Consider the following 8,627-nt stretch of genomic DNA (forward strand, 5'->3'; position numbering starts at 1 on the left):
GTTGGTAGACATTTCTCACAGGGTTTCACAAATTCAATTCCAATAGGTGCTTTAGGAATGATTGTGCAATAATTGGATCCACATGGAATTGAGACATGATGGGATGCTCCAATCCAAACTTAGAGACACTGTAGATACCATGGTGAGCATGGTGAAGGTGGCTGCTGAGGCTCAGAGATGGGTACTCAGATATGACTGTAGACAACATGCCTTGCTATGCTGGAAGACCTAGAGGCTCACAGGAGGCTGTACATTTCATTTGCAGGAAAAGCCAGAAGGCATAAAATCAGGCCTTGTCAATCCCCCTCTCTCATTTCCTATGAAAGGGTCAGTTGGAATATACATATACAATCCTATCCTGTCCAGGCTGGAATTTGGTCTAGAGGTGTCCGATATCTTTAATTCTTTAGCACAGTGTGGCAAGATGCCCCAGGAACCTTTCAGATAAACAACCTAGAGATACCATGGTTAATTTAACTTACGGAAAATAATGGAAGGAAATTTTCCCAACCTCTCTTTCCCCATGCAGTCACCTCCACCCCCACCCCCCAAATCCCTAAAGGGTTGGGAGGCCCTCCTGGACAATGTGGGATGGGACATGGGGAGTTGCTGGAGGAATGGGGATTGACCAAAATCAGGCCTAAGTTAATTTAGGGTGAAATCTTATGCTGGCTGAGGCATGCTGCGAGTTGTAGGACCCTTTTCTGCCTAAACATGCATAGGATTGTGCCCTTAAAGAAGTTCATGGAAAGTTTCCGATCCACTTCTCTCCTATGCAGCTCCCTGCACCTGACATTGTTGAGGAAGGCCCCATAACCCTCTGGAGAGAGTTTTCAGGGCTCACAAGGGTCTGCGGGGTGTGTGTGTGTGAAGGGACAGGAAACTTTCCTTCCATGAACCTCTTCAAGTTAATGTACCTTAGGATCCAAGCCAGTGTCTAGAAAGCTGGGTCACTTAAGCTATGAAAGATCAGAAATTAAGGTATTTTAAGATAGGTCACAGGGAATCCAGTAGAAAAAGCAGCCGATCCAGTCTGTAACAGAATGACTGGAACGCAGCGCAGAGAAGGAACTATATTGTTGGGTGCCCTTTAAAAGCCCCTACTTTTAAAGGCAAAATTCATTCTACATCTTCCCCACGCAAGGATGCCTATTTTTAGTGGGCTTGGATAGCTAACAGAGGCCAGAGAACAACAGGCTCTGCCAGTAAAGGTACTGCAGAGTAAAGGAAAAGGGCATATCCCATGGAAATGGCAATGGGAAATAGAGCAATGTACCTGATGAGGCAGAAGCCACACTGACCACTGGCTTCTTGGGGGCCCATCTCCACTGGACATAGAAGAAGCAACTGCAGTAAAGGTTGGCAGGAAAAAAATAACAGCACAATAACAGCCGAATAACATAACCCTGTGAGTTATGTCTGACTACGGAGCACTTTTCCTCTGATGCTTTATCACCTAATGACACCAGAGGGTACTGTTGTTCTAAAGAAACAGCCAAAGTAGTTGCATCTATGATTCTGAGGCAAGGCAGAACAGGGAGGGTGGAAGCAAAGGAGTGGGATGCTAATGGGCTCCTGAAAGGGTAGATGTGGCCAGGAAGGTGTGTAAGCACATGAGCTCTAACCACACAGGCAGGCGTTGCACAGAGCAGTGAGAGTGGAATGGCAGCAGCAACAGGATACAAGCAAGAACCACTTCAGTGTGAGTAATGGGTGAAGAGAACTGTTGAGAAGTCCAATTGCCCTGCCATGGTGGGGTGGGGGTGAGGGGTGCCTTACACACCTTGACTCTAAAATCTCCATGTTGTCCCAGAAGTCTAGCTGAGCAAGGGTTAAGGATCAGCCAGAGCCATCATAGTCATACTGATTGACCAGTAACCCTAATCACTTTCATCAGGAGCAAGCCTGGGATGCAAAGACAGGGGGACACCAGAACTTGGAAATGTCTCTGATTTCTGGGTCACTATCTTAATCCAGCTACGCAAGGTCAATTTCAAACTGATTGATTGATTGCATTTATGCCCCGCCTTTTTTCCTCTGGCCTCCCCTTGTCCCTTCCTTGCTTTCCCTGCATCCATGTCCTTTATTTCGGGCAAGGCTCCTAGAGGGCAGGCAGCCTTATGTTCCCTTCCAGGCTTTCCAGCAAAAACCTCAGGATGTGCCAAGTTTAAAGGGACCTGCAAGGGTCTTGCTCACCTTTACACAATTGCAGAGGGACAGCCCTGGACCAGGCTGGAACTGAGATATGCAGCATTCCAACCCCTCCCCTCTTTATAGCCCTCCCCTGGAATAGGCAAGCATTAGCACTCCTATTTATCTTTCCATTTTTTCTCTGTCATCTCTCTACTCAGTCCCTCATGCTGCCCAACCCCGTGTCACAACATTTTGAGTTTCCACGTTGCACTCAGACCTCCAGTTTTGTATGTATATTCCAACTGACTCTTTCATAGAAACTTAGACAGAGGGATTGGCAAGTCCTCAGTTTTTACTCCTTCTGGCATTCCCTGCAAATGAAATGTACAGCCTCATGTGATCTCTGCCTACCCGCGTGGTCATACACTAGCTGCAAGTGCAAGCTTGATTGGGTTAACTAGCCAACCTCTCTATTCATATCAAAGTCATATATTGGGGTATGCCCCTATATTTTGTAATACAGCTTATATTCTTTGATTTCAGTCTTAGGCTGTGTTTAATAGCCAAAATATGTGTAAAGTACAATCTCCCTATGGCACACCTTGTCTCTAGGCCCAAGATCAGCTTTCCCCAACCTGGCGCTTTCCAGATTTTTTGGACTAGAGCTCCCAGGATTCCTGACTATTGGCCAAGATGGCTGGGGCTGATGGGAGTTGAAATCCAAAACATTTGTAGAAGAGCAGGTTGGGGAAGGCTACCCAAGATCAATACTTACATAGTGGCTATTAACATAATGCTCCAAGGATTCAATTTTTTAAAAATTATCCCGATGTCGGTTTCAGCGCACATCAGTCCAGTGAGAAAAAGTATCCCTCAGTTCTGGTGTACAACAGAAAGAAAGCATTCTGCCTTTGATGGGATGTCATTAAACAGATGGCTGTAATATTGTCCCATATGCCCATTAAAGTAAAGGTCACATAGCAACTGTCAGCTGCAAAAAATGGGATAGGGATTTGGAGCATCTGGAGAATTTGGCTTTGAATTTTTAAAAGCCACTAATAATTTGGTGTGTGTGTGTGTGTGTGTGTGTGTGATTTCAATTGTCAATTTTAATGGTATGGTGGTACAAGGGAAACCTGCCTCTCTCTCTCTCTCTCTTTAGTTGGTTTGTTTACTAGATCAGGACATTGGAGCTACTTAGATAATAAACCACTTCAGCACAAATGTACTCAGGATCATATCAGAAAATGTATTTCAAGATACTACGAGCTAGGATTAATGAATATAAAATAAATTACAGCATCTTGGCACAGAGAGTAATCCTTCTTAATCCCATTTCATAATGAAAGAGCAAAAAGAAATGAAATTAAAATGGAACAAACTCAACCTAGGAGAAAATGCCATATTGATATGTTGTTGTAATCAGTCCCGACAATGTTCAGTGCTTCGGAAACACTGCATGGCAAACCTCACGATTCAATACGGGTTTGGTTGTATTGCCTGAAGTACTTACAAATAACTGGGCAGGCCCATGTGGAATCTTAAGATGACAACCCTTACCGGCATGGGTGCAGCACCCGCCCCACAGCACAAACAAAGTAGGGTTTGATATAGCTCTTTTCCTCCCCTTTCTGCTCCCTTGGTGTGCTTGCAGAGAGCACACTGGGGTGTTTCTGGATGTGGAAGTTCACTGTGTGCCTCCACCCAGCCTGCCCTCTCTATGGCTTTCTTCACACGGAGCTTTCATCCTGCGACTGAAATGGCTCCTTCACGGAAGTTTGCGGGCTCTTTACACGACGCCGTGGTCATGCAAGGCACCTCCTGCACTAAATGCCCTTTGTTCTGTTTTTAAATAGATCGCAGATAATGAGCTATCAAATTACCCCGTTGTGTTCCGCTTCAGTTTCCCCCGTGAAAAGAGGAATAGCCGCAAGAAGAGGAGTGAGATTAAAGAAAGATAATGGAAGATTCAGATACGGGGAGAAGGGGGGAAGGGGGTGGGGGAAAAGGAAATCGGTGAAAAAGGAAGTCGTCGTGATCCTGCATTTAAAACAGAAGCAGAAAGCCCTGTTTTGAATGCAGAATTTTAGGCTGGTGTAGAGATGCCCTATGTGATGTAAATTACTCATGCTTCAGAGTGCAAGTACTTGCACTGCATGGAGAAGGAGGCATGGGTGGACACCTTCCACTTCCCAAAATGTCCTGGTGCACTGCCTACATGTCCACCCAGGGGGAAAGTGGGGAGGAATGGAGCTCTATTGACCCCCTATGGCTATGGGGATCGCTCTGTATGAAAAGCAGTGCCCCTGCTGGAAGCTGCCTTATCTGGAGTCTGACATCAGATCCTTTTAGCTCAGTATTGTCTACAGCAGCCTTCCCCAACCTGGTGCCATCCAGATGTGGCATAGCTGGCTGGGGGATTCTGGGAGTTGTAGGCCAACACATCTGGAGGGCACCAGGTTGGGGAAGGCTGGTCTACAGTGACTGGCAGTGGCTCTCCAGGATTTCAGACAAGAGTCTTTCTCAGCCCTGTCTGGAGATGCTGAGTATTGAACCTGGGACTTCTTGCAGGCACAGCGTGCCCTCTACCACCACGTGGTGGCCCTTTCCCTTTGTTCTACATGCCAGCAGTGTCCCAAAAACATTTTTTTAATAACTCTGACAAAAAATTATTTATTGAAAAAAACAACAACTACAAGGCACTGAATGAGCTTCGGCTGTTAGGCAGTATAGAAACAAACAAACAAACAAACAAGCAAACAGACTTGTAATTGCATAGAAGTACAAGCAGTCCTTACTTAAAAAAAAAAGTAGTCGGTCCACCTGAAGCATGGGGGAAGGGCCAAAGCCAATGGCTAAATCAGCGTACAAAATAGAGATAAGTATATTTGTTGAAGGAAGTGGGGAGCTGAACTCATCTTGTTGGGAAAAAATCCCTGCACTGATCCCTGGTTTTAGGTGCATCTGCTTAGGAGCTTCTTCACATGGGGCTTATGTCATGCAATCAAGATTGGTTGCTCGTGGAAGTTTGTGGGTACTTTACACGACATCATCAACTTCCAGGGCCCCTCCCACAGTTAATTACCTTTATCCCACTTTTGAAAAGATCAGAGATAATGTGATAAGGGACATTAATCCCATTTATCAGTTGTGTGTAATGATAGCATTCTACTGTAATCACAGTGCCATGTAGTGGCTGTAAAATTAAACATATAGAAACATATAGAATTTACCAGGAAAGGAAGTCCTTGATTCAAAGCACATGTCTGCCCATGTAAAGGAGCCAATCTTAATCTCACAAAGAATCTGGAAGCAGAAAGCCCTGGTAAGGATGCGGGATTGTAGCCTTCTGTGATTAATCCCTTTGTGTCTGAAATATTTAAGACCTACCGTTGTCTTACTTTGGCTGGATCTACACTTACCACCTTTTTTCGCTTCCAATGAGGTTTCACCGCCCACCTTTCACACTATGCAGTAGCTGCCTCGAATTGGAACCGGAATTTCCCACTTCTGTGCTCCCGCTTTCAATACCCTAATATCCCGGTATTTCCCCTTAATGTGCTCTGATTTTCCGCCTTCGCTACTATATCCAGTCATAGTCCCCTCCCCCGCCTGTCCATATGTGGTGGTGTTTGTATTCCCCTCCTGTCCAATCACAGCTCTTGACGGCCCCATGTCTTCTTCCAGCTACCGATTGCATAGCTTCCTCAGCAGCCCCTGTTTCCTCAGCAACAAGCAAAGGGCTGGATGTGTGCGCGCTTGTCTGATCTCTGAAGCTAAGCAGGGTCGGTCCCAGTCAGTTCTTGGATGGGAGACTGCCTGGGAATCAGGCTTCTTGCACTTTGCAGGGCGTTGTTGTATCCCTTCAAATGAGATTAAGTTTTACCCCCTCCTATCCCCCACTCTGGATGTTGTTGTTTTTTAAATTCAGGCATTATCCTCGCAGAATCGGGGCTTCTCCGCGGTGTTTTTTTTCTAATTGAGGCATGATCTTCAAGCTTCGAAGTTGTGATGCTTCACAACTTCGAAGCTTCGAAGATCATGCCTCAAACTCAATTTGAAAAAAAAACATTGCGGAGAAGCCCCGATTCTGCGAGGATAATGCCTGAATTTAAAAAAGAACATATCCAGAGCGGGGGATAGGAGGGGGTAAAACTTAGCCTCATTTGAGGGGATACAACAACCCCCTGCTCAATGCAGGAAGCCTGATTCCCAGGCGGTCGCCCATCCAACTACTGACCGGGGCTGACCCCGCTTAGCATCCGAGATCAGACAAGCACGCGCAGGAAAACAGCAGGAAAACAGCACAGCACTCGAGTGTGACCGAGCTTGTGCATTCGATGAAGCACTGCAATGGGGAAAATGGGTAAGTATGAATAATCACGTTTTAATGCGAGTGTGTTTAACCTGACGGGACACCGAATTCATTGTGATGGTGGGCGCAATGTAGATTGGCCCTTTGTAGACCTATGGGGTGGTGATGTTATGCCACATGAAACAAAGTAAAGTCTGTTGAAGGAAATAGCTTGCATTTACATAGATTTACCACAGTGTTCCACTTACTGTCACAGGATAATTTGACAGATACTGAAAATTAAACTACCACACTTTAGGGATGTGACTGCACTGAAAACGTTGGAGACATTTGTGAATAATCTTTAGGGCGAGTCAGGCTGTCCTGGGAGGCAGCATGGTGGACCAAAGTCTTCTGAGTAAGCTAGTTTTGCTCAAAACGGCATGTCTGAGAGAGTGGTTTGTAAATGCCTTTACAGACTGGCACATGATAATTTGAGGAAAATTGAACATTGGGTAACTGGCAGAATATAGTTTGGTTTTTAAACCAATCACAAATGTTCGATGCACAATATTGGCCTGGATCCAAAGGAGCAGTCAGTGTTTCACATGTCCACATCCCACTGTAATACTTTGTGTGTGTCCCCCAAACTGTTCCAGAGGGTTGGGGACCCTCTTGAACCTTGTTCAAGGAAACATGGGGGGGGGGAACTATGGCTTGGGGGGGGATCAGTGGGATCAGCTGTGAATAAAAGTTCCCTCCACTCTTTCATGGGATACTTTGGATCCATCCAAGTCCTTCTGCTTTTAAGTTACTGGTTATTTAACAATGGTAAATATCATATCATAGCAGATCATTCCACCATAGAGCTCCCCACTAAAATGAACATTTCCAAAGTTTGCATAAAATAAACCAAAGCCATTTGAGAATCAAACACAAAGACAAAGTTGTAGAGAAGTTTTACCACATATGAAAATTGCTAAGATTAGTTAGGTTGCCTTTAAACAATTTAAGGACTTTACATTCACATCTTATAATAGCAGGTGGTGTGTGTGTGTGTGTGTGGGGGGCTCTTAGTATACCCCTCCCAAATCTCATGTGGCTAACAACATATTAAACCCAATGCAGTAAAATTTCCACTAAAATATAGAAGGCCCAATCCAGTGCACTGCAGCTTACACAAGAAAGGATCTCTGTGGGTAGCCATTTCCACCAACCCTAGCCAGAGAAGGAAGTCACAAGTAGCAAGTCAGAGTACCAGGCGGTCTGCCTGGACCAGCCAGGGAGACGTCCAGCAGGAACTGAGTAGCAAGAACAGGATTGTGTCCTGGACCAGCAGAATCTGAGCAAACAGAGTGAGGTCTGTGAAGGCACTGATCAGCTCAGTGGAGATGTTGCATCAACGCTGAGCACGTAGGAACTCACAGGTTTTTATAGTGAGTTTCTGCTTCTGAGGCCCTGGCAGTGTTGAGGGAGGGTGTTGGGCCAGGGAAGGGGTTCTGACAGGGGGACTGAATACCTTGCTACTGCAGCCTCCTCAGGTGGATGGGGTGCAATTTGGGGGGTGGGCAGCTTCTAGCTGTTCCTCAGAAGGTGTTAGCTCACCAGGTTCCCTGCCTGTCCTGGGGGCTGCTACATCCTGCTTCTCCACTTGGGAGGGCATCTTGTCACATCGAGGGCCTGAGCCCCAGTGGGTCCTGACAGTAAGGGAGGATCTCCACAACAATGGGAGGAGAAGCAAATGTAGGATTACCTAGATTTTTCAGAGAATCGGCTTTGGTCTGCGCAGGGCTCCATGAACAAGTGCACTGTACCATTCTAAGTCACTTCACAGTAACATAATTCTGGGTCGGATGGGGGGTTTGGAGTGGACGTCATCAGACTGGCAGGGGCTGATCAACCAATGTGAGAGGCTTCCCCCACCCTCCAATGCGAGAGGCCCCCCCCCCCAATCCTTCCTTACAGCTAAGCAAACATTTGGGAAACACATAATGCTGCGAAGGAGCAATGCTGTGAATTAATTACTTCTGAAAAGCAAGGAACCAGACACCAAAGACACACAGCTTCGACATAGCTTTAAGGCTCCTAAATGTGTTATTTTGATTCATGGGGATCTCAGTAACTTCGGGAGTGCACATTTCAGGAACAAGCCACATTGACCACAATGGGAGTTACTTCTAAGTAGACACACATATATTTG

Source organism: Heloderma suspectum, chromosome 1 (assembly GCF_057233095.1).
Source record: "Heloderma suspectum isolate Gila_16-S chromosome 1, 16-S_ref, whole genome shotgun sequence".
NCBI classification, from domain to species: Eukaryota; Metazoa; Chordata; class Lepidosauria; order Squamata; family Helodermatidae; genus Heloderma; species Heloderma suspectum.